The 26,646-nt window shown below is 46.6% G+C and overlaps 2 long non-coding RNA genes and 2 pseudogenes across 3 annotated transcripts in view; 2 read left to right on the top strand and 2 right to left on the bottom strand.

Moving 5' to 3' along the window:
• LOC149119918 (uncharacterized) overlaps positions 1–26,646 on the bottom strand; it is a 248,561-nt gene that overhangs the window by 29,294 nt on the left and 192,621 nt on the right. The window lies entirely within an intron of this gene.
• The window catches only part of LOC149119920 (uncharacterized), a 39,485-nt gene that overhangs the window by 4,985 nt on the left and 7,854 nt on the right, over positions 1–26,646 (bottom strand). The window contains exons 2-3 of one of the 2 annotated variants that reach the window (XR_016227182.1): positions 6,701–6,842; positions 2,759–2,976 (exon numbers count right to left, since the gene is read on the bottom strand). This is a non-coding gene — a long non-coding RNA (uncharacterized LOC149119920). Of the gene's footprint in view, positions 1–2,758; positions 2,977–6,700; positions 6,843–26,646 lie in introns of those variants that run through there. The other variant, XR_016227183.1, reaches the window with a different exon arrangement.
• LOC103345643 (protein APCDD1 pseudogene) lies at positions 353–1,350 on the top strand (annotated as a pseudogene).
• Positions 1,613–2,411, top strand: LOC149119921 (GPI-anchor transamidase component PIGT pseudogene; annotated as a pseudogene).

Raw genomic sequence — 26,646 nt, 5'->3', positions numbered from 1 at the left:
CCTGCTGGGTCGAGCGGCAGCGCGGACCCAGAGGATGATGGCAGTAAGTGCTGGGGCTGGCAGCTTGGGCGGGGGCCGCAGGTGGGGGAAGGGGAGGGCTGCAGCTCTGGGCCCCTCTCTCCACTGCCGAACAAAGCAGGGGACGCAGGGCCGGGCGAGGAGAGGCCGGGGTGGCTCGCCAAGAGGCCATGATGTGGACGCGGGCCGGCCATGGACCCTGGCCTGACAGTGCCGAGCAAGTGTGCGCCTCGCACCACTGCACTGTGCCCACCGGGTATGGGGTGCTCTGCAGCCGCCTGAGGCCAGGGTCTATTCTGGCTGCCTGCAGGCTACAGCCGAGGAGTGGTGTCGGCACACACCCCATGCCTGAGCACTCCTGGACCCAGCTGGAGGCGGAGGGTGGTGCGCGCCGAGTTGCGGGGCTGCACAAGCACCAGTTTGGAGCGTGGCGAGCGGGCGCGCCCCGAGGAGCACTGGAGATGTCCTGGCCGTGTCGCCTCCTGTTCAGATACCTGTTCCCGGCCCTCCTGCTGCACAGGCTGGGAGAGGGTTCTGCTCTCCCTCATCTAGACAGCAGGACCCATCCTAGGTCCTTGGACAAGAGCGCCTGGAGGGCTTTCAAGGAATCCCAGTGCCATCACATGCTGAAACATCTGCACAATGGCGTGCACATCACCGTGCAGATGCCACCCACCACTGAGGGCCACTGGGTCTCCATGGGCCAGGTGAAGTCAGACCCGAAGTCAGATCGGGTCCAGAGTTCATCACCCAGTCTTACAGATTCTACGACAACAACACCTTTCAGGTCTACCAGTTTTATTATGGCAGCAACAAACCCCACCTACACCCTCATCATCTGAGGCAAGATCCACCTCCGCCAGGCCTCCTGGATCATCCGTGGTGGCAGCGAAGCTGACTGCCAGCTGCACACCATGCAGGTCATCTGCCACTTGGAGGCAGTCACTGAGCAGCTCAGCCAGTGCATGAACCACACATGCCCGGGCTTCCTGGCCACGGGGACCCCTGGGTGCAGGACGTGGCTTACAACCTGTGGTGGGAGGAGAATGGCTGAGAGTACACCAAAGCCTTGAACTTCACATGCACGAGCTGCAGCTGGTCTGGGTGGAGAAGCAGTACCTGCACCACAACCTGGACCACCTGGTGGAGGAGCTCTTTCTTGGCCATATCCACACCGATACCGCCCAGTGAATGTTCTACTGGCCATCCAGTTACCAGCCTCTGCTGCAGAATGCTAAGAACCACGACCATGCCTGCACAGCCCATCGCATCATCTTCCTCCCCTTTCTCTTTCAGACTCCCAGGTGGTCTTTTTCTTAGCCCGCTGCCTCTTAAAAGTCAGCCCAGACCCCGTGTCCCCTTGGAGGGCTTCCCCTGTAGGAGCTGAGCTTGGGACCCCACCTTTGGAAACTGGCTGCCCCTGTCATCTCAGGGCCTCACCCTTAGCACCACACCTACCCCGCTGTTGGCCTTGTTTGCTCCTCCATGGAGCCAAATCTCCCTTCGCCACTGTGCACCACCACCCTAGCATGGGCCACACTGGACCACTTCCACCTGCAGGCTGAGGCCCTGATCATGCCACTGATGCACACCATTACCCACTACCACGTACCAGGATGTCATGCGGGACAGCTGAAAGACCTATGCAGTCTACCTGCTCGACACAGCCCTGATCAACAGCTCTCTCAGCCTCCAGCTCAAGTGGAAGAGACCCCAGAGAGCAAGGCCCCACCGGTGCCCTTCCTGCACGCCCAGCACTATGTGAGTGGCTACGGGCTGCAGAAGGGGCAGCTGAGCACCCTGCTGTACAACACCCACCCATACCGCGCCTTCCCCGTGCTGCTGCTGGACACTGTGCCCTGGTACCTGCGGCTCTACGTGCACACGCTCACCATCACATCCAAGGGCAAGGAGAACAAACCAAGTTACATCCACTACCAGCCTGCGCAGGACTGCCTGCAGCCCCACCTCCTGGAGATGCTCATTCAGCTGCCCGCCAGCTCAGTCACCACGATCTCCATCCAGTTTGAGTGAGCCTTGCTCACGTGGACCGAGTACACTCCAGACCCCAACCACGGCTTCTCTGTCAGCCCACCCATCCTCAGTGCCATTGTGCCCAGTTTGGTGGCAGCCACACCAGTGGACTGGGAAGAGAGCCCCCTCTTCAGTACCCTATTCCCGGTCTTCAGCGGCCCCAGCTACTTTGTGCGACACTGTACATGAAGCCACTGCTGGTGAGCCTGCCAACGCCGGACTTCAGCATGCCCTACAATGTGATATGCCTCACATGCACTGTGGTGGCTGTGTGCTACGCCTCCTTCTACAACCTCCTCACCAGAACCTTCCACATTGAGGAGCCTAGCACCGGCAGCCTGGCCAAGAGGCTGGCCTAAATGAAAAACTTTTAAAACAAAAAGGGGGGACCAGCCCCCATCTCAATGGGGGTGTGAGACTACAGGGATGGGTCACTGGATTAGTCAGAAGGGTCTCAGGAAAATATCTGAACGGATGTCAAATTGTTAATGAGACCTTAGGCACCCCAGAAGGGAGGGATGTTTTGGCCATGCAGGGCTACAGGACTCACACTTTGTATTTTGACAGGGGTATTGGTACACAGCAATGATTCCTGCATGCTAATGATCCTCATCCCCCACGTACTGTATCACCCAAATGAAGAAGTGGCGGTGTGCCTACACCGGCGTCAGCAATGAGAGGTTATGACCGCTGTGGCAGTAACCACACTCATAGGTTTGGGTGCCACAGGGGTTGGCGTAGGAGCTTCATTTTTAATAAAACAAAAAAGGAGGGGCTCCAGGAAGTACAGGTCAGTATGACAAAATTAATAATAATAATAATAATAAAACCTCTGTGTAGCCAGGACGTACTTCCTAATGGAGGTGTCCATATGCTCGAACCTCAAACGAGGTGGGCGATCGGCTGAAACAAAAAAGGAGGGACCTGCGGGGAAATTAGACACATGAGGCAATTCAAAGATGGCACCCAAAGGAAGTAAGGTGGGCGGAACCCAAAGTTGTTTACCACCAAAGCTAATTGGCTACACAACATCAGGGGAAGTGACGACAACTGATGATGAGTGTATAGACATATGGCTAGTCCTATAAAAAAACGGCCTGTAAACTGACCTTTTAAGTGATTGGTTGGTCCTTATGCCCTGCCCCAATGACTCTGCAGTTTTGTGCTTCAAAAGGCTTTGTTATGCATGCAATAAACAAGTTCTTGCTTGACTTGACTTCCCTCTGTGTCTGTCTCCAGGATCGGGAGGCTGGGGAACAGGTGAGTGGTGCACTTACCTTTCCTCGGACCCAGTCCATCCTCATTTGGGTAGACTAAGGTCCTGGCTGCCAACTTTGGCTTGGTCCAGCCCTGGCCTTTGTGGGCATTTAGAGAAGTACCCAGTGATGGAAGAGTTCTGTCTATGTGTAGCTTTCTGCATTTTAAATAAATGATTATTTAAAGGTTTACTTTGGTGCAAAATATTTTTAAATACGTGCATGTAGTTTTTTTTTTCATAAAACCACATTTTTTCATGAACTTTCTGATGACTTTTTTAAAAATTTATTTGACAGGTAGAGTTACAGACAGTGAGAGAGAGACAGAGAGAAGGGTCTTCCTTCCGTTGGTTCACCCCCCAAGTGGCCGCTACAGCCAGCACTGTGCCGATCCGAAGCCAGGAGCCAGTTGCCTCCTCCTGGTCTCCCATGTGGGTGCAGGAGCTCAAGCACTTGGGCCATCCTCCACTGCCCTCCTGGGTGACAACAGAGAGCTGGACTGGAAGTGGAGCAACTGGGACTAGAACCTGGTGCCAATATGGGATGCCATCACTGCAGGTGGAGGATTAACCAAGTGAGCCATGGCACCAGCCCCGCTGATGACTTTTTATATGCATATGGAGGCAGGCTGCTTAGGATGCCTACATATCTTTTTTTTTTTTGACTGGCAGAGTTAAACAGTGAAAGAGAAAGGTCTTCCTTATGTTGGTTCACCCCCCAAATGGCTGCTACGGCTGGTGCGCTGCGCCGTTCCAAAGCCAGGAGCCAGGTGCTTTCTCCTGGTCTCCCATGCGGGTGCAGGGCCCAAGCACTTGGGCCATCCTCCACTGCCTTCCTGGACCACAACAGAGAGCTGTACTGGAAGAGGAGCAGCCAGGACAGAACCAGTGCCCCAACTGGGACTAGAGTCCAGAGTACTGGCGCCGCAGGCAGAGGATTAGCCTACTGAGCCATGGTGCCAGCCAAGGATGCCTACATCTCTTATCAGGAACTCGGCTCCCCTCAACAATTCTGGCTTCCTGCTGATGCGCACCCTAGGAGGCAGGGTAGTTGACTCCTGTAGTTGATTCCTGTCACCCACATGGTAAACAGATATACTTCTGGGCTCCTGGCTTCAGCCTGTGCCATCTCTGGCTACTGTGGGCCTTTGAGGAATGATCCAGCAAATGGAAGATATTCATTCATTCATTCATTCATTTGCTCACTTGCTCACCCTTGTTCTTCATCTCCCTTTCCTCCCTCCCCCTCCCCCTCCCCCCCTCTCTCTCCTTCGCCCTCGCCCTCGCCCTCGCCCATTTAAGTCAATAAAAATCAAGTTTAAAAATGGTTCAGAACGGGGCTGGTGTTGTAGCATAGCAAGTTAAGCCTCTGCCTGTGATGCCGGCATCCCATATGGATGCTGGTTTGTGTCCCGGCTGCTCCACTTCCAGTTCCCTGCCAAGGTACCTGGGAAAGCAGCAGAAGATAGCCCAAGAACTTGGGCCCCTGTACCCATGTGAGAGATTGGGAAGAAGCTCCTGGCTTTGTCCAGGCCCAGTCCTGACTGTAGTCACCACTTGGGGAGTGAACTAGCAGCCAGAGCCCCAGGAGGTCTCCTCTGAACCACCTGACCTAAGCGTCCTGATAGTGAGCAGGCCACTGAAGATGGTCACTGTGAAAGCTTCAAGAGCATAAGCAGGCAGAATGGGATGTGAATGGCACCATCCCCCTTTCTATGACAAAGTCTTCCTGGACCAAAGCCTGCCTATTTGCTGCCGACACATCCAAAACAGACAGGCCCACTGCTTACCTGCTGCTTTCCTTTCTTTTCTATGAATTTTTTTTCAGTTTTAAGATGCAACAAGTTTTAACATTTTGCCATATCACTTTTCTCATAGACATTATATACATACGCATATAATGCTTGAAAAGAGGGATATTAAAATCACAAGGGATTCACGACAATGATCATCACGTGGGAAATGAGGGGTGTGTGGTCATACACATGGCATGATTCAGTGAAGCAATATGTGTAACTATGCACCCACACAATTATTCTGGGTTTTCAAAATTATTCTGGGAGTTCAAAAGTGCACCCTTTCTATTGTAGAGTGAGTCCAGATGACCACAGAAACATCTGAGATGGGATCACAAGGATACTGGTGTCTTCTGATTTCTACAAAATTGCCTGTTTCTCTTATAACTTAGGGATTAAATACAAAATGAATCAAAAAACTGTACTAAATTGTTTATGGTTTTTTTTTTACAACTCCATGAATATACTAAAAAGAGTTGTGCACTTTAAATGGATAAATTGTGAGGGGTGGGAATTATATCTCAACAAACCTGTTTTATTTATTTTATTTTATTTTTTTGACAGGCAGAGTGGACAGTGAGAGAGACCGAGAGAGAGGTCTTCCTTTGCTGTTGGTTCACCCTCCAATGGCCGCCGCGGCCGGCGCACTGCGGCTGGCGCACCACGCTGATCTGAGGGCAGGAGCCAGGTACTTATCCTGGTCTCCCATGGGGTGCAGGGCCCAAGCACTTGGGCCATCCTCCACTGCACTCCCAGGCCACAGCAGAGAGCTGGCCTGGAAGAGGGGCAACCGGGACAGAATCTGGTGCCCTGACCGGGACTAGAACCTGGTGTGCTAGCGCCGCAAGGCAGAGGATTAGCCTAGTGAGCCGCAGCGCCAGCAAACCTGTTTCATTTTTAAGATTTATTTGAAAGAGTTACAGAAAAAGACAGAAGGAGGGAGAGAGAGAGATCTTCCTTCTGCTTGTTCACTCCCAAAATAGCTACAACAGTCAGGGCTGGGCCAGGCTGAAGCCAGGAGCCTCCTTCAAGTCTCCCACGTGGGCACAGGGTTTCCAAGGACTTGAGCCATTCTCCACTGCTTTCCCAGGCACACCAGCAGGGAGTTGGATTGGAAGTGGAGTAGTCAGGACCCTAACCGGTCCATATGGGATGCCATCATCACAGTTGGCAGCTCTACCCGCCATGCCACAGTGCCGGCCCCTGTTAATTTATTCTAATCCAGCACATTGATATATGTAGCTGCTTTTTTTATAGTGAAAACCCTGAGCAGTCTAGATATGTGTCAGCAGTTGAACAGTTAAATAAACTGTGTGGACACTTATAGTATGGAGTATCAGAATGCATGGATTTCAAAAACTTTTGCACCAAAATAAACTTACCTTTTAATTCCATTTTCCAGGAACTTTTCAAAGCACCCTTATACTACTCAGGAATAAAAGGGATGGATTGATGATAAGTGGGGGGGGAGGAGTTTAAACTACAGAGTGAAGAAAGCCGATCTCAGATTATATACTCTGTAATGTCTGCTGAGATATCAGTCCTTAAGTGGCAAAGAATGCAGATGGAGAACAGGCTGAGGGTTTCCAACACTTACGTAGGAAGTGGAGGTAGAAGGGAGATGGGTGTCCCTGTAAAACCTGAATTTGAAGAATCTTCTGGAGATGGGAAATTCCATATCTTGACTCTCTCCATGATAATATCCTGGTTTTGACATTGTTCTTTCATTTTGTAAGATGCTACAAATGGAATAAAGTAGAAAAGGGGAACATGGGTTATATTTCTTACAACTGCATGGAAGCCTAAATTACCTCAATTTTTAGTTGAGGTAGTTTTAGTTCAATTTTTTAAAATCCGTTGAAATCCTGCCACTGTAAAAGTAATAGAAGTGGGACTGGCATTGTGGCATAGCAGGTTAGGCCTCTGCCTGTGACACAGGCCTCCCAAATGGGCATCAGTTCGAGTTCCAGCTATTCCACTTCCAATGGAGCTCCCTGCCAATGTGCCTAGGAAAGCAGTGGAGAATGACCCAAGTGCCTGATGCCCTGCACCCACATGGAAGTCCTGGAAGAAGCTCCTGGATCCTGGCTTCAGCTTGGCACAGTCCCCATGGCCATTTAGGGAGTGAACCAGCAGATGTCTGATCTCTAATTCTTTCAAAAAGAATTTTTATAAACAAAAGAATTTAGCAATAGTAGCATATTGCATGTGACTTGGGCTGCCTCACACATCTCATCTCTCTAACTGATCTGATCAGATAACCTCCATTTTTTTATTTTGTTCAGACCGGAAGACCAGATCTGCAAGTCAGAATCTTGTCAAATTTGACGTGAGTGATGTCTAAAGAGTGTTCTCAAAGAATAACAGAGGTAAAAGGAGTGGAATCTTCTACTCCACGAAAAAAGTCCCAAAGCTCTTAGCCGTGTAGAAAGCTATTTTAGCACAATGGGCTGGAAGAAAAGTTTGACTTGAGAGAATATTTGTGAACATAAGGGTTGCAGTCAAATTTCGTGACTCAAAACAAATTTCCTTTAGAGAGAATAGTACATAAAGAAGACAATGATGACAAGAGCTTTTCATGTAGCCTAGAGAATTATCAGAAAATGTATGTGATTGAAACCCCATGCCAGTTGTGAGAAGTGTGGACAATAGCTTAGCTGTGGTTTAGTTTTCACTCAACGCCAAAATAGTGGTGGTGGAGCTAGTCCAGACTTCAGTCAGTGTCAGATGTTTGGAACTAGAGGATTCACACTGGAGAAAAACCATCTGAGTGTGAAGAATGTGCAGAAGTCTTTACCCCAGCATTCATCTTCCTTACCACCTGAGACCACGCACTGGAGGAAAGCCCTATGCAGCTGTGGAATGTAGGGAAACCGATACCCACAGACAATCCTTTATTCAACAGAAGAGGAAGGATCTATACTGCAGAATGTGACCAATGTGGAAAAGCTTTGTGATGGAACACACCACATAACCCAGTACCAGCAAATTCATCCTGGAAAGAAACTGTATCCATACAAATGCAAAAAATGCCACGTCTTGCCACAGAAGTACATACCATCAGAGAACTCACACTGAAGAGAAACCCCACAAGTGTAATGAGTGTGGCAAAAGCTGTGCCCAAAGTGCTTATCTGATTCAATACTGTAAGACGCACAGTGGAGAAAACACTTTGGAATGTGGAAAGGCCTTCACTGTAAATGCACAGCTTGCTCAACCTCAGAGGATTCATGTGAGACAGAAACTTTAAGAATGCACCAGTGAAAAAATTCAGACTAGAGAGAATTCAAAAATCACTTAATATGGGAAACCTTTCAAAGTGATAGTGCTGGCATTCTTTTTTTTTATTTTTAGTTTTTTTGACAGGCAGAGTGGACAGTGAGAAACAGAGAGAAAGGTCTTCCTTTGCCGTTGGTTCACCCTCCAATGGCTGCTGCAGCCAGCGCACCATGCTGATCCAATGGCAGGAGTCAGGTGCTTCTCCTGGTCTCCCATGGGGTGCAGGGCCCAAGCACTTGAGCCATCCTCCACTGCACTCCCTGGCCACAGCAGAGAGCTGGCCTGGAAGAGGGGTAACCGGGACAGAATCTGGCACCCAACCGGGACTAGAACCCAGTGTGCCGGTGCTGCAAGGTGGAGGATTAGCCTAGTGAGCCACGGTGCCAGCCTCGCTGGCATTCTTTAACATCAATAAATAAAAGAAACTATAAATCCAATTGTGGAAAATGATTTCATGTTATGCATTCAATAATACACACATCATTAATAAAGCTGCCAAAGTAACATTTTTTAAAAATATCTATTTCAAAGAGTTGCACAGAGAAGGAGAGGGAGAGATGGGGGGGTCTTCCATCCTCTGGGTCACTCCCCCAATGGCTGAAACGGCCAGAGCTGTGCTGATCCAAAGCCAGGAGCCAGGAGCCAGGAGCTTCTTCTGGGTCTCCCATGTGGGTGCAGGGTCCCAAGGACTTGGGCCATCTTTTACTGCTTTCCCAGGCCATAGCAGAGAGCTGGATCAGAAGTGGAGCAGCCAGGACTTGAACTGGTGCCCATATGGGATGCTGGCATGGCAGGTGGTGGCTTTACCTGCTACACCACAGTGCCAAGCCCCCTACTAGTTCTGTAACTGTGTGTGGTCCAGATACCAAGTGATATCTAGGATCTATTCTTGAAGTATTCCATTTTACATAAGTATAAACAAAGATTTGAGAAGCTGGATGAAGGAAGGAGGGAGGGTGGCCCAGCCTGACAACTGGGAGCTGTAGTTCACGTCAAGTCCATGGACTCCCCCTCACACCTATTCTGCCCAGGACAGACTCTGACCTTAGACTATGAGTTTGACTCAATTGTGATAGAAACCCTTGTTCTTGCCTCTTTGTGTGGAGTGATTGTGGGGGCTGAGATGGCGGGAATGCCAGATCCCTTTCTCCCTCAGTACTGGACGCTGATGCACATTCCCTAACCTCCATTCACCATTCTCCTGTGCCAGAGGTCTCAGAACTAATCTTCCCAGCCATGCTACAGCTTGGACAGCTGGGCAGGGTTCCTTGCTTCTGCAGTTAAGACCCCAGTTCTGGGAGGAATCTGAGAAAGGAGGAGCCTCCAGGCTGAGATGGGGAAAATTCACTCCCTCTCCACAGAGGTCTAGTCTTGACCCTCAGATAATGCTTCCAAGAACAGGAAATACCACGCTCCAGTGACAAACTGGCCTTCCCTCACTTCGCCTAGTTGTGGTTTCTGTGAGGAGTAACTAGAGGCTTAATTAGGGGACTGGGCATCAGGCTGGACACGTGGCTCCCTTCCTGGAAGGACAGAGGGTTGGACACTCACTGAAAGATGGGGAAAGGTAAACTCAGCCGTGAGGCTGGACAACCTCCATCATGTCCTACTACTACAGGGTTGGCTGCTTCTGAAGAGCTTTGCAAGAAAACAAGGTGTTTGTTCTAACACAAATATAAAATGAGCCAAACCGCAGTCTATGATTCCTATTGGAGTGGCAGGCATCTGGCAGGTAACACTACCTGGGATGCCACATCCCATACTGCAGCGCCCAGGGTGGGCTGGGTTCCGGCTCTCACTTTTGATTCCAGCTACCTGCTAAGGCACACTCTGGGGGACAGTGATGATGGGTTAAGTATGTGGGTTTCTGCACCATGTAAGAGACCCAGATAGAGAGCCAGCACCACGGCTCACTAGGCTAATCCTCCGCCTTGCGGCACCGGCACACCGGGTTCTAGTCCCGGTCGGGGCACTGGATTCTGTCCCGGTTGCCCCTCTTCCAAGCCAGCTCTCTGCTGTGGCCCGGGAGTGCAGTGGAGGATGGCCCAAGTGCTTGGGCCCTGCACCCCATGGGAGAACAGGAGAAGCACCTGGCTCCTGCCATCGGACAGGCATAGTATGCTGGCTGCAGCGCACTGGCCGTGGCAGCCACTGGAGGGTGAACCAACAGCAAAGGAAGACCTTTCTCTCTGTCTCTCTCTCTCTCACTGTCCACTCTGCCTGTCAAAAAAAATACCTCTAAGTCATGCCATATTTTCAAATAGTCTTTTTTTGTGCATTTTTGTAACTTTATCTTTTTTTAACTTTTATTTAATGAATATAAATTTCCAAAGTACGATTTATGGATTACAATGGCTTCCCCCACATACCGTCCCTCCCACCCACTACCCTCCCCTTTCCCACTCCCTCTCCCCTTCCATTCACATCAAGATTAATTTTTGATTATCTTAATATACAGAAGATCAGCTTAGTATACATTAAGTAAGGATGTCAACAGTTTGCTCCCAGAAACATAAAGTGAAAAATAATAGATGATTTTTTAAATGATGATGAAATCAGATCAGACCTATTGTCATGTTTAATCCCAGTGAGATTCAAGTTGGGAGTTGATAATTTCTTTTTTTTTTTTTTACAGAGGATCAGTTTAGTATACATAAAGATTTCAACAGTTTGCACCCCCATAGAAACACAGAGTGAAATATACTGTTTGAGTAATCGTTATAGCATTAAGTCTCAATGTACAGCACGCTAAGGACAGAGATCCTGCATGAGGAGTAAGTGCACAGTGACTCCTGTTGTTGACTTTACCAATTGACACTCCTGTCTATGGCATCAGTAGTCTCCCTATGCGCCAGTCATGAGTTTCCAAGGCTATGGAAGCCTTTTGAGTTCACTCTTACCTTATTTAGACAAGGTCTTTTTTAAAACTTTTATTTAATGAATATAAATTTCCAAAGAACAGCTTATGTATTACAATGGCTTCCCTCCCCCAAAACTTCCCTCCCACCTGCAACCCTCTCCTTTCCTGCTCCCTCCCCCCTTCCATTCACATCAAGATTCATTTTCAATTCTCGTTATATACAGAAGATCTGTTTAGTATATATTAAGTAAAGATTTCAACAGTTTGCACCCACATACAAACACAAAGTGAAAAATACTGATTGAGTACTAGTTATAGCCTTAAGTCACAATGTACAGCACATTAAGGATAGAGATCCTACATGTGGAGTAAGGGCACAGTGACTCCTGTTGTTGACTTAACAAATTGACACTCTTGTTTATGGCCTCAGTAATTTCCCTATGCTCCAGTCATGAGCTTCCAAGGCTATGGAAGCCTTTTGAGTTCACTGACTCTTACCTTATTTAGACAAGGTCATAGTCAAAGTGGAAGTTTTTTCCTCCCTTCAGAGAAAGGCACCTCCTTCCTTGATGACCCATTCTTTCCACTGGGATCTCTCTCGTGGAGATCTTTCATTTAGTGTATTTTTTTTTGACAGAGTGTCTTGGCTTTCCATGCCTGAAATACTCTCATGGGCTTTTCAGGCGGATCCGAATGCTGTTAGGGCTCATTCTGAGGCCAGAGTGCTGTTTAGGACATTTGCCATTCTATGAGTCTGCTGTGCATCCCACTTCCCATATTGGATCATTCTCTCCCTTTTTGTTCTATCTGTTAGTATTTTCAGACACTAGTCTTCATTATGTGATCTCTCTGATTCTTAGTCCTATCATTATGATCAATTGTGAACTGAAATTGATCACTTGGACTAGTGAGATGGCATTGGTACATGCCACCTTGACGGGATGAAATTGGAATCCCCTGGTATGTTTCTAACTCTACCGTTTGGGGCAAGTCGGCTTGAGCAAGTCCCAAATTATACATCCCTTCCCTCTCTTATTCCCTCTCTTATATTTAACAGGGATCACTTTTCAGTTAAGTTTCAATACTTAAGAATAACTGTATTAATTACAGAACTAAACCAATAGTATTAAGTAGAATAGACAAAATACTGAGAGGGATAACATATTAAGTTGTTCATCAATAGTCAGGGTAATGGCTGATTGAGTCACCGTTTCTCATAGTGTCCATTTCACTTCATCAGGTTTCCTTTTTGGTGCTCAGTCAGTTGTCACCAATCAGGGAGAACATATGATATTTGTCCCTTTGGGACTGGCTTATTCCACTCAGCATGATGTGTTCCAGATTCCTCCATTTTGTTGCAAATGACCAGATTTCACTGTTTTTTACTGCTGTATAGTATTCTATAGAGTATATATCCCATAATTTCTTTATCCAGTCTACTGTTGATGGGCATTTAGGTTGGTTCCAGGTCTTGGCTATTGTCAATTGTGCTGCAATAAACATTAGGGTGCAGACCGCTTTTTTGTTTGTCAATTTAAATTCCTTTGGGTAAATTCCAAGGAGTGGGATGGCTGGGTCGAACGGTAGGGTTATCTTCAGGTATCTGAGGAATATCCAGACTGACTTCTATAGTGGCTTGACCAGTTTGCCTTCCCACCAACAGTGGGTTAGTGTCCCTTTTTCCCCACATCCTCGCCAGCAGCTGTTGTTGGTAGATTTCTGTATGTGAGCCATTCTAACCGGGGTGAGGTGAAACCTCATTGTGGTTTTGATTTGCATTTCCCTGATTGCTAGTGATCTTGAACATTTTTTCATGTGCCTGTTGGCCATTTGGATTTCCTCTTTTGAAAAATGTCTATTGAGGTCCTTGGCCCATCTCTTAAGTGGGTTGTTGGTTTTGTTTTTGTGGAGTTTCTTGATCTCTTTGTAGATTCTGGTTATTAACCCTTTATCTGTTGCATAGTTTGCAAATATTTTTTCCCATTCTGTCGGTTGCCTCTTCACTCTCCTGACTGTCTCTTTTGCAGTACAGAAACTTCTCAATTTGATGCAATCCCAATAGTTAATTTTGGCTTTGACTGCCTGCGCCTCCCGGGTCTTTTCCAGGAAGTCTTTGCCTGTGCCAATATCTTGAAGGGTTTCTCCAATGTTCTCTAATAACTTGATGGTGTCGGGTCGTAGATTTAGGTCTTTAATCCATGTTGAGTGGATTTTTGTGTAAGGTGTAAGGTAGGGGTCTTGCTTCATGCTGGAAATCCAGTTTTCCCAGCACCATTTATTGAATAGACTGTCCTTGCTCCAGGAATTGGTTTGAGATCCTTGATCAAATATAAGTTGGCTGTAGATGTTTGGGTTGATTTCTGGTGTTTCTATTCTGTTCCATTGGTCTATCCATCTGTTTCTGTACCAGTACCATGCTGTTTTGATTACAACTGCCCTGTAGTATGTCCTGAAACCTAGTATTGTGATGCCTCCTACTTTTTGTTGTACAAGATTGTTTTAGCTATTCGAGGTTTCCTGTGTCTCCATATGAATTTCAGCATCATTTTTTCTAGATCTGAGAAGAATGTCTTTGGTATCTTGATTGGCATCGCATTGAATCTATAAATTGCTTTTGGGAGAATGGACATTTTGATGATGTTGATTCTTCCAGTCCATGAGCATGGAAGGTTTTTCCATTTTTTGGTATCCTCTTCTATTTCTTTCTTTAAGATTTTGTAATTCTCATCGTAGAGATCTTTAACGTCCTTGGTTAAGTTTATTCCAAGGTATTTGATTGTTTTTGTAGCTATTGTGGAGCTGGCTCTTGAACCCAGGCACTCTGACATGGGATGCAGGCATCCCGACCCCACGTGGCATCTTAAACACTGTACCAGATGCGTTCTCTCTTTTTTTTTTTAATATTTTGACAGGCAGAGTGGACAGTGAGAGAGAGAGACAGACAGAGAGAAAGGTCTTCCTTTTACCATTGGTTCACCCTCCAATGGCCGCTGCGGCCAGCGCACTGCACTGATCCGAAGGCAGGAGCCAGGTGCTTCTCCTGGTCTCCCATGCGGGTGCAGGGCCCAAGCACTTGGGCCATCCTCCACTGCACTCCCGGGCCACAGCAGAGAGCTGGCATGGAAGAGGGGCAACCGGGACAGAATCCAGCGCCCCGACCAGGACTAGAACCCGGTGTGCCCGCGCCACAGGCGGAGGATTAGCCTATTGAGCCGTGGCACCGGCCCTTTGTAGCTACTGTGAATGGGATTGATCTCGGCAGTTCTTTCTCAGCTGTGGCATCACTTGTGTATATAAAGGCTGTTGATTTTTGTGCATTGATTTTATATCCTGCCACTTTTCCAAACTCTTCTATGAGTTCCAATAGTCTCTTAGTAGAGTTCTTTGGATCCCCTAAATAAAGAATCATATCGTCTGCAAAGAGGGATAGTTTGACTTCTTCCTTCTCAATTTGTATCCCTTTAATTTCTTTTTCTTGCCTGATGGCTCTGGCTAAAACTTCCAGAACTATGTTAAATAGCAGTGGTGAGAGTGGGCATCCCTGCCTGGTGCCAGATCTCAGTGGAAATGCTTCCAACTTTTCCCCATTCAATAGGATGCTGGCAGTGGGTTTTTCATAAATTGCCTTGCTTGTATTGAAGAATGTTGCTTCTATACCCATTGCTTAGAGTTTTCATTATGAAAGGTGTTGCTCCCTTGCCCGCAAAGGAACGACACTGTTCGCAGCTTATCGGTCTTCAGTAGACTTTTAATAAGAAAATAACAGCGACAGAGAAAGAATGAAGGGAGGAGAGTGGAAAGAAAAGCCCCCTCCTTCCTCAGCACACAGCTTATATACAAAATCCGGCCAATTGCAAGCGGGCTCAAGTCCATGCACGGAACACTCCAATCCGCCCTCTGTTCACGCAGTGTGCACGCGTCCTTGGGCCAATCAGATGAGGTGTCACACAGCAGGCAGGCTCACCGCACGGTCCTCGGCGCCATCTTGTTGTTTACAACATTCTCAACTCCTCTGGAAAGTCCCGACCGTGGGAAAGCATTGCCCTAACCAAAACTAGCAACATTCGCCTTGTGATAAAGACACAGCAACAGCTATCAGACTGAGCATGACGTGGGGGCTCCATGGCTGCGCATCCCATGGAGCCCCACAAAAGGGTGTTGAATTTTATCCAATGCTTTCTGGGCATCTATTGAGATAATCATATGGTTTTTCTTCTGCAGTTTGTTAATGTGGTGTACCACATTGATTTGGGAACATTGAACCATCCCTGCATACCAGGGATAAATCCCACTTCGTCTGGGTGAATGATTTTTCAGATGTGTTGTATTCTATTGGCGAGAATTTTATTGAGGATTTTTGCGTCTATGTTCATCAGGGATATTGGTCTATAATTCTCTTTCAATGCTGCATCTTTCTCTGGCTTAGGGATTAAGGTGATGCTGGCTTCATGGAAAGAATTTGGGAGGATTCCATCATTTTCAATTGTTCTGAATAGTTTAAGAAATGGAATTAGTTCTTCTTTAAATGTTTGGTAGAATTCAGCAGTGAATCCATCTAGTCCTGGGCTTTTCTTTGTTGGGAGGGCCTTTATTACTGTTTCAATTTCTGTCTCAGTTATGGGTCTATTTAGGTTTTCCATGTCTTCACAGTTCAATTTATTTCTTATTTATTTATTTATTTTTTTTTATTTTTGACAGGCAGAGTGGACAGTGAGAGACAGAGACAGAGAGAAAGGTCTTCCTTTTGCCGTTGGTTCACTCTCCAATGGCCGCCGTGGCCGGCACGCTGCAGCCAGCGCACCGCGCTGATCCGATGGCAGGAGCCAGGTGCTTCTCCTGGTCTCCCATGGGGTGCAGGGCCCAAGCACCTGGGCCATCCTCCACTGCACTCCTGGGCCACAGCAGAGAGCTGGGCTGGAAGAGGGGCAACCAGGACAGAATCTGGCGCCCTGACCGGGACTAGAACCCGGTGTGCCGGTGCCGCAAGGTGGAGGATTAGCCTAGTGAGCCGTGGCACCGGCTCACAGTTCAATTTAGGTAGATTGCATGTGTTCAGGAATCTATCCATTTCTGTTAGATTTTCCTGTTTGCTGGCATACAACTCTTTGTAGTAATTTCTGATGATTCTTTTAATTTCTGTGGTGTCTGTTGTTACATTTCCTTTTCATTTCTGATTTTATTGATTTGGGTCTTTTCTTTTTTTAGTTAGTCGGGCCAATGGGGTGTCAATTTTGTTTATTTTTTCAAAAAACCAGCTCTTCACTTGGCTGATTTTTTGTAATTTTTTTTTTTGGATTCAATCCTGTGGATTTCTTCTCTGATTTTAATTATTTCTCTTCTCCTAATAGATTTGAGTCTGGTTTGCTGCAGTTTTTCTAGGTCCTTGAGATGAGCTGAAAGCCCATTTATTTGGTGCCTTTCCAATTTCTTGATATAGGCACCTATTGCTATAAATTTGCCTCTCAATACTGCTTTTTCCATATCCCTTAAGTTTTGATATGTTGTGTTGTTATCCTCATTTGCTTCCAGAAAGTTTTTGATTTCTCTTTTGATTTCTTCTATGACCCAGTGTTCATTCAGGAGCATGTTGTTCAGTCTCCATGTGTTTGCATACTCTCTAGGGTTTCCTGAGTTGCTAATTTCCAGCTTCATTCCACTGTGGTCTGAGAAGCTGCATGGTATGATTCTAATTCTTTTAAATTTGCTGAGACTTGCTTTATGGCCTAGTATGTGGTCAATCCTAGAGAAGGTTCCATGCACTGCTGAGAAGAATGTAAAGTCTTTAGATGTAGGATTGAAAGTTCTGTAGATATCTGTTAGATCCATTTGGGCAATAGTGTCAATTAAATCTGCTGTTTCCTTGTTGATCTTCTGGCCGGATGATCTGTCTATTTCTGAGAGTGGAGTATTGAAGTCCCCCAGTACTATTGTATTGGAATCTAAGTCTCCCTTTAAGTCCCTTAGCATATCTTTTAAATAGACCGGTGCCCTGTAATTAGGTGCATATACATTTATAATAGTTACATCTTCCTGTTGAATTGAATGCTTAATCATTATATAGTGCCCTTCTTTGTCTCTCTTAACAGTTTTTGTGTTAAAGTTTATTTTGTCTGATATTAATATGGCTATACCTGCTTTTTTTTGGTTTCTGTTGGCATGGAATATCTTTTTCCAACCTTTCACTTTCAGTCTGCATGCATCTTTATTTATTTATTATTTATTTATTTTTTGACAGGCAGAGTGGACAGTGAGAGAGAGAGACAGCGAGAAAGGTCTCCCTTTGCCGTTGGTTCACCCTCCAATGGCCACCACAGCTGGCATGCTGTGGCCGGCCCACTGCACTGATCCGATGGCAGGAGCCAGGTGCTTCTCCTGGTCTTCCATACGGGTGCAGGGCCCAAGGATTTGGGCCGCCATCCTCTGCACTCCCTGGCCACAGCAGAGAGCTGGCATGGAAGAGGGGCAACCGGGACAGAATCCGGCGCCCCGACTGGGACTCGAACCCGGTGTGTCGGCGCCACAAGTTGGAGGATTAGCCTAGTGAGCCGTGTTGCCGGCACTTTCAGTCTGCATGCATCTATGTTAGAAAGATGTGTTTCTTCATAAACAACAATAATGTCTGAAAATACTAGCTGATAGAATCAAAAAGGGAGAGAATGATCCAACATGGGAAGTGAGATACACAGCAGACCCATAGAATGGCAAATGTCCTAAACAGCACTCTGGCCTCAGAATCAGCCCTTAAGGCATTCAGATCTGGCTGAAATGCCCATGAAAAGTATTTCAGGCATGGAAAGTCAAGACACTCTGGGGGAAAGAAAAAACCTAAATGAAAGATCTCCACGAGTGAGATCCCAGTGGAAAGAATGGGTCAAAGAAGGAGGTACCTTTCTCTGAAGGGAGGACAGAACTTCCACTTTGAACATGGCCTTGTCTAAAAATGATCAGAGTCAGTGAACCCAGGGGGCTTCCATAGCCTTGGCAGCTCATGACAAGAGCCTAGGGTGATTACTGAGGCCATAAACAAGAGTGTCAATTTGTTAAGTCACCAACAGGAGTCACTGTGCACTTACTCCTCATGTAGGATCTTTGTCCTTAGTGTGCTGTACATTGAGATTCAATGCTATAACTAGTACTCAAACAGTATTTTACACTTTATGTTTCTGTGTGGGAGCAAACTGTTGAAATCTTTACTTAATGTATGCTAAACTGATCTTCTGTATATAAAGAGAATCGAAAATGAATCTTGATGTGAATGGAAGGGGAGAGGGAGTGGATAAGGGGAGGGTTGCGGGTTGGAGGGACGTTATGGGGGGAAGCCATTGTAATCCATATTCTGTACTTTGGAAATTTATATTCATTAAATAAAAGTTAAAAAAAATAACCAGGGCTAGACCACGCCAAAGGCCAGGAGCCAAGAACTCCATCTGGGTCTCCTCACATGGGTAGCAGAAACTCAACATTTAAGCCATCACCTACTGCCTCTCAGGCACATTAGCAGAAGGCTGGATCAGATGTATGGAATAGTCAAGGCTCAAACCAGGCACTCTAATATGGAATGCAGGTGTCCCAAGCAGGAAAAAAAAAGAAAAAAGAAAAAGAGAAAAAGAAAAAAGAAAGATGTGTTTCTTGTAGGCAGCAAATAGATGGGTTTTGTTCCTTAATCCATTCAGCCAATCTGTACCTTTTAACTGGAGAGTTAAGTCCATTAATGTTCAATGTGACTATTGATAAGTGGTGACTTTGCCCTGCCATTTTCCCAAAGATATTTTCTAGTATATGCTTTGATCATCCTATGCCTTTACCTATCCTTTACCTTCTTTCATACTGATGGCCGTGTTTCTGTGTTTCTGAGTGTAACACATCTTTAAGCTTCTTTTGCAGGGCCGGACGAGTGGCGGCAAACTCTTTCACTTTCTGTTTGCTATGAAAGATCTTTATTTCACCTTCATTCACAAATGAGAGCTTAGCAGGATATAATATTCTGGGCTGGCAGTTTTTCTCTTAGTACCTGAGCTATATCTCGCCATTCACTCCTAGCTTGTAGGGTTTCTGATGAGAAGTCAGCTGTGAGTCTGATTGGAGATCCTCTGAGAGTAATCTGACGTTTCTCTCTTGCACATTTTAGGATCTTTTCTTTATGCTTCACTGTGGTGAGTTTAATCACAATGTGTCATGGTGAGGATCTCTATTGGTCATGTTTACTAGGGGTTCTATGAGCTTCCTGTACTAGGATGTCTCTGTCCTTCTCCAAACCCAGGAAGTTCTCTGCTAGTATCTCACTAAAAAGGTCTTCTAATCCTTTCTCTCTCTCCATGCCTTCAGGAACTCCTAGAACTCGAATGTTGGGTTTTTTAATAGTATCCTGTAGATTCCCAACAATATTTTTTAGATTTCTAATTTCCACTTCTTTTCTTTGGTTTGACTGTATGTTTTCCTGTGCTCTATCTTGTAAGTCCGATATTCTCTCTTCTGTTTCACTGACTGTTTAGACTCTCTAATGTGTTTGTCATTTGATCTATTGAGTTCTTCATTTCATTTTGATTTCTCTTCACTATCACACTTTCCTGTTCTACTAGTTTCTGCATTTCATTTTGATTCCTCCTTAAGATTTCATTTTCACGAGATTTTCTATCCTGTCCTATAAGGATTTCTGTAGTTCAAGAATTTGCTTTTGAAAACTTCTAAATGTTCTTATCATACATTTTTTGAGATTCGTATCTTGCATTTCTTCTATCTCACCATCTTCATAATCTTGGCTTGGGGTGTTTTGTTCATTTGGAGGTGTCATAGTGTCTTCATTGATCCTTTCCCTCAGTTTTTGTGTTTGTTGCTTGGCATTGTGAATTCTTCTTCCCTCACTGTGGTGTTTTATTTTTTTTTATACTATGTCTGTGTTAAGTGGACTGCCTGCTGTTGGAGGACCCTTGGAGGCTTGAGATGGGTGTGGCCAGAGAGCTCTGCTTAGTTCTTCAGGGTTAAGGGTGTGCCAAAGGTGACACACTCAGGTTAGGCGTGGTAATTCTCTTTTATTTATTTATTTGTTTATTATTCTGGAGGGAAGTAATACCGCACAGCTGAGCAGAATTGATGGTATTTAGCTTCTGATCTCTGGCTTCTATGTGTATATCATTCGTCTGCTTTTTCCCACAGACCACCCAAAGAATCTGTTTTGCCCTCAGTGTGGGCTCAATTTCTCCTGCAGTCTCCCACCAGGTTGCCTAGGTTACCAAACTGTAGCATCTCTGGAGAGCACTCACGTGACCTCCGTGAGTTCTATCACCCTTCCCTACCCCCCGCCTCAGTTCATTAGCTCTACCCTTTCACTAAATCCTAACCTCCTGATATTTCACCCCCTCAGACTCAGGTTTTTCCGTTTGACTGAGGGCAGGCACAGGTCTGTCACATTGAGCTCTGAGTTTGTACACAGCCCTGAGGTCGCGCACAGCTCTGATGTCACGCATAGCTCTGAGGTTGCTCACAGTCCTGAGGTCACTCACAGCACTGAGGTCACACACCTGTTACGTATATCCAGAATGGCGCCTGCTCTTTGTCTCTTGCTCGCCTCTGCAAGGTCGGCAGAGAGACAAACTCGTCCGTACCAGTCCCCCCCCTCTTTTTTCCTTCTCTTCTCTCCTGTAGTCAGTCTGGTGAACTTTCCCCAGTGGGGCCTCAAGCCCAGTTCCCTCTGGGCTCTGTCCACCACCGTTTCCCCCGCCAATGTCTCAGTTACTGAGCTTACCTCCCCTTCCAGTGCCGATGTGTGGTCTCGGAGCCATGGGCGTCCCTGCTCTCCCTGCTGATTGTCTGCGTCACATCCACTAGATCCAGAAGAGTTTCCTCTGCATTCCCCCCCCCCCCCCCCGAGCCTTTCCCTGTGATTACTGTAATTCCTCTTTTATCAACCTATCTTTTCCCGGACTATCAGTGCACGTCCCCACTATTCCGCCATCTTGGCTCCGCCTTCAAATAGTCTTTCATGAACTTGCAATTTTCACTCATTATTGTATCTGAAAGGTCACATCTATCCTAGGTAACTCCCTTCTAGAGTTTTAGAAGTAATTTATCCATTTATCTTTAAATTTTTCAGAATTTCTGATACCAATAACAACCAACTTCTCCATCACATCAGCAGGCAAGCTCTCATCACTTCAACTCACTAAGCATCCTTTAGCTAGAAAGAAAATCTCCTACGTAAATAATTTCCAAGGCTCCAGTACTGTAATCTATGTCTTTCCCTTCATAATGAAACCGAAAAGTTACATTCCCCTCGAGTTTTGACTTACAAGGATCAAAAGCGATTTCCCCCTTAAAATGGCTTAACTCTTCTATCATAAGAACAGCTACTGCCCTACAATTAAATGTATTCAATGTGTATTTTTTCAATTATTGTGGGTTTTTTTCACAGGCAGAGACACAGAAACAGACATAAAAAGAGAGCCCTCCCATGTGCTGGTTTATTCCCCAAAACTTGCAATAGCTGGGGCTGGGCCAGGCTAAAGCCAGGATCAGGAACTCAATCCAGTTCTCTCATCTGAGTGGCAGAAACTCAACTTCTTGAGCCATCAGTTACCTGCTGCCTCCCAGGGTGTTATTCGCATGAAGCTGCAATCTGGAGCAGATCCAGGAATCAAATCTAGGCATTGCGATGTGTGAGGGAGTCCCAACTGGCATTTTAACCACTGCATCCAATATCTATTCCTTTTACAAAATATTTGAGGTATTCTCCTACAGCACAAAACCAAGACATCACTTTCTCTCCCAAATACGAATGCATCCCCCAGTCGCCCAGTCCTTCATAGCTGCTCCGCCAGACATCCAGGAATTCATGAGTGACACAACCCCTGAGAACATCACTAACACAACCAAGGGGTGTTTTCTTCATACTGAGAACTAACATTGGGATTCACTTCCACCCTGATGACCACAACCTACTCCCACCCCAAATATACTATGCTGGTGTCTGGTTCAGTGTCAATCCCTCAGAGACCCCTTCCTCAAAATGCTGCCAGTCTAAGACTCCCATCCTTTCTCTCTTGTCTTTATTGGAACCTTTCAGTCTTGATATTTCACAAAGCATTTATTGACTTGTTTGCTTATTTTTCTCTTGCTCATATTCCAACAGAATAACTGCAACACAGTTATCCCCAGACCCATGAGATAAGTTTCCCTTCGAATGGTCATGGAAATTATAAACCCACAGAAAGTCAATGCGCACAACAACAACCCACTGTCTTCTGAATAGCCTGCTACCTGTGGTGGCACTAAGATTTAATAATCATCTGCAGATCTAAAAGGAAATCACAAACTAAAGGAGCTTGAATCTTCCCAGACGAATTTTCCTCCTGTAACCAAAAGAACCAAAGCAGATGAAAAACTTCTGTGGCTGGTTCTCTAATGATTTTGCAGTCAGCACACTCATGAGCTCAGACCTTCACACTTTCTCTCTAGAATCACAAGTATATGAACTCCTTCATTATGAAGTTCATGACCACATCAGTCTACAGTACAAGGGACAGACCCTGGCTAACTTGAAGCCAATCAAGACAATCTAGTTATGAGATCTTTAGCAAACTTTTCCCTCTAATTTTCTGAATCACTCCAAGAAATCACAGTGCTCCTCATCCTGTGTCACATGCCCAAAAACCTCTAACAGCAACCACCAGGATTTTGCCCAGTCTCCCCACTTTGGATTTTGTCCTTTTAGAGTAATTATATCACATAATTTTGAAGGTATTGTTGTTAAATGGGTTGAGCTATGGATGGCTCTGAGGCTGTGTGCAGTATCAATGACCTATGATACTTCATACTGTGTATGACAGGAAATATCAAGGAAGCAGACACTGGGAGGATTCAAGAGTCTGCAGGTTTTGCTGCAGTGAGTGAGTTCAGGAGCCTCTGGAAACCACATGGTTTCTGAATTCACTCCACCCTCAAAGTTGCCCTCCTTTGAGGACAAGAAGCCTGATTCTTGTAGCCAAGAGGATCAGTGACACATAGTCATTGTCCCTCATGGAAAGGAGGCACGCAGGAGAGTCATCCTAATGACTTGTACTACTTTTTAAAAAGCTCACCTTCTCTAATTCCAGTAACGTCAAAAGTTTAAAAACCACTGTTCATACTGGTAGTGCAAATTTCAAATAATGTTGTGAGTTTTAAGACACCTGCTTGGAAAGATGTCTGTAGCTATCTCAACACTGTAGGGGAAATGAACAACTTCAATGAAAGAAGGCAGGGTTACAGTAGCTCACGCTGCGGCTGGGTCCCAAGAGCACTGGCCTGCTCCAGTGCAGGACTGCCAAGATCCCGACACTCTGCATATTCTTCCCGCTGAGTGTGTTTGTAAAATTTGCTAAAACTTTGAGTGAGAAAATGAAAGCCTCTGTGCTATTTCTAAGAACTGTCCTGGAGAAGGCACACAAAGCCTCCTTCTCAGCCCTTGGGGAATGCAGTCACCAACCTTTTCTTTCTAGTAGATATTATAATCAGAGTCCAAAGTATAATTCTTCATTGAATAAATAACATGAGGTTTTGATTATTACACACAACACATTTTCCCTACTCAATTCCCCTATAGCAGAAGCTGGGTTGGGAGCAGGAGGGACAGCTCCCCACCCCTGGCCTGTAATCCTGAACATGCGGGTGCTCCCATAGACTGAACCATCTTTTTACTTCAGCTGGCAGGTGTCGTATCAATTCCTGAAACCATTAACTGCATCATCACAATTATTAAATGTAACCACCTGTGCTATCCCAATATCAAACACCACTCTTTGTATGACCAGTATGAATTACAGCAATCTCCTACTATTCTTTCTATATGAGTAGCAGTGATTACAACATACTGGAACCTAGACACCACATACTTTGACATGGCTAGAGGAGAATACCCAAGTTTATACCAACACATATTCTTATTCTTTGGCCAACCCAAAGTATATACTCTGATCTGACCTGTTTCTGGAATAATTTAACCCTCTGGAATCTGTTGTTCTGAGGGAATAAGAGTATGAGCTTGAATGAACATTGTTTTTTTTTTTTAATTTTATTTACTTATTTAAGAGGTTGAGTTACAGGCAGTGAGAGGGACTGACAGAGAGAAAGGTCTTCCTTCTACTGGTTCACTCCCCAGATGGCCACAATGGCTGGAGCTGCACTGATCTAAAGCCAGGAGTTTCTTCCAGGTTTCCCTCGTGGGTGCAAGGGCCCAAGAATTTGGGCCATTTTCTACTGCTTTTCCAGGCCATATAAAAGAGATGGCTTGGAAGAGGAGCAGCTGGGACTAGAACTGGTGTCCATATGGGATACCGGCCCTGCAGGCAGAGGATTAATCTACTGCACCACAGCAATGGCTCCAATATTGCCTCTTTTTTTGACAGAGAGAGTTAGATAGTGAGAGAGAGAGAGAAAGGTCTTCCTTCCGTTGGTTCACCCCCCAAATGGCCGCCACGGCCAGCGTGCTGTGCCGATCTGAAGCCAGGTGTCGCTCCCCCTCTTCGTGGAGGAGCAACACAGGACCCTGCGCTGTTCTTTCTGTCTGCTCGGCCCTCCCCGGGTTTGCTGCTGGTTCTTCCCGGGTTGGCTACTATCCCTTCCACCTCCGTGGAAGGGCAGTTCCCCCTGGCCGCATTCCCCACTTCCGCAGGGGAGCGGCACACCGCCGGCCGGTTCTCTCGGGGGCTGCACGGGTTCCCTTAGATGTTCCCCATAGATGTTCCCGGTGCATGCCGTCTCTCTCCTCCTTTATAGTCCTCCTCCGCCAATCCTAACTCGGCTGCCCACACGCCGAGTACGCTGCTCTCCTCCAATCAGGAGCAAGTCCTACAGTTTATTAGTTGAACTGGAGGCAGCTGTGCGGAAGCTGTTTACTTCTCTCCCAACGCCACATTGTGGGAGAGCAGATGCATAGAATAAGTCTTAATTCGAGTAACTTAGTCTAGTCCGGTTGCTCCCCACAGATCCCCCTTTCTTTTTATTTTTTAGCGTTGATACGCGCCTGTCTTCGGTGTCCCGTGGCACACACTCTGCTCTACTTGCTAGAGTTGCCACAGGCTCTTACAAGTCCTATCAATCAGGAAAACCGAATCCGGGTCCTCTCTTCGCCATGTTGTGAGGAGGTTTTTAGGCGCTGATGCGTGCCTGTGTTCGGTGCCCTGCAGCGCATGCTCTGCTCTGCCTGCAGGGGACTTACAAGACCTATCAGGCAAACCGAATCCAAGCCTTCTCATTGCCTTATTGTGGGGGAGACTTATTAGTGTTGGTTTGTGCCTATCTTCGGTGACCTGCAGCTCATACTCTGGTCGAGCTGCTTGCTGGCGCTTACCGCCTTAATCAGGCAGACCGAATCCAAGCCTTCTAATTGCGGTATTGTGGGGAAGCCTTACTGATGTTAATTCGTGCCTGTCTTCGGTGACCTGCGGCGCATAAGCTGCTAGCCGCCCAGGTGCTCATCGCCTCACTAATTGGGCAGACCGAATCCAAGCCTTCTAATTGCCATGTTGAGGGGAGGCCTTTCTATTTCTCTATTTCTCTATCTCCGGGCATTCCTATTTCTCCCATTTTACTTCTATCTTCCAGCATTCCTATTTTTCTCATCTTACTTCTAAACTTCTGTTTCTCTTATCCCTGCGGCTTTCCGGCACCTCGCCCCGCCGGCGGGTTCCCGGCTCTGCGCCGCTTCAGCCCGCGCGCCTCTCTCATCTGCGCAGCTTCCCGGCTTTGCGCGGCTTGGCTTCGCGCGCTCCGCGGTCTCCACGCCCTTCGCGTCTGCACCACGGCCTACGCCAGCCCCGTTCCCTATCTATTCACGCCCCGTGCTCTCTCTGCACGCGGCGGCTTCCGCGAGTAACACAGCGTAGCTTACGTGTCCGCCACTAGCATTCAATCTAAGTTCCCCGGGCTAGCCTGGCGAATTCAACCCAGCGTACGTCTCCGCCCCACGGTTTGGCTTCCCGTCCTTTGCTCCCCGGGCTAATCAGACGGATCCCAACCAGGCTCACGTTTCAGCTTCTGGTTTCAACTTTTCGCCCCCTATTCCCGGGCTAACTTGAGAATCCCAAAGTGGCTTTCGTATCCGCCTTGGCCTGCCCCCCACGGCTTCAATTTCCCTAACATTTTTCTCTACCCGATATGTTTCCCCAAACTTTCCTCCAACGATATTCCTCCCTCATTTCTCCTGGCCTCTCCCCACAGTCCGCGTCCGAGTCTGCTTGTTCTAGCGTTCACTTTCGCTTTCGACCTTAGAGATTTCTCCCAGCTTCCCCCTGTAGTCCGTATCCGAATCTATGCCTAGGCTTTCAATAGCTTCTTCCGGCACCCTTTTCGTCCGGCTTTTCCCTAGGCTGTTTGCTAGTCTCTCTCTCCGATATTTTCCCTAGTTCTTCCCGTTTCTTCCCTCCTAAGTT

This window comes from Oryctolagus cuniculus, chromosome 21, assembly GCF_051225735.1.
Source record: "Oryctolagus cuniculus isolate XC-2025 breed Fujian yellow rabbit chromosome 21, ASM5122573v1, whole genome shotgun sequence".
Classification (NCBI taxonomy): Eukaryota; Metazoa; Chordata; class Mammalia; order Lagomorpha; family Leporidae; genus Oryctolagus; species Oryctolagus cuniculus.
This window is presented reverse-complemented; position numbering and strand designations above follow the sequence as displayed.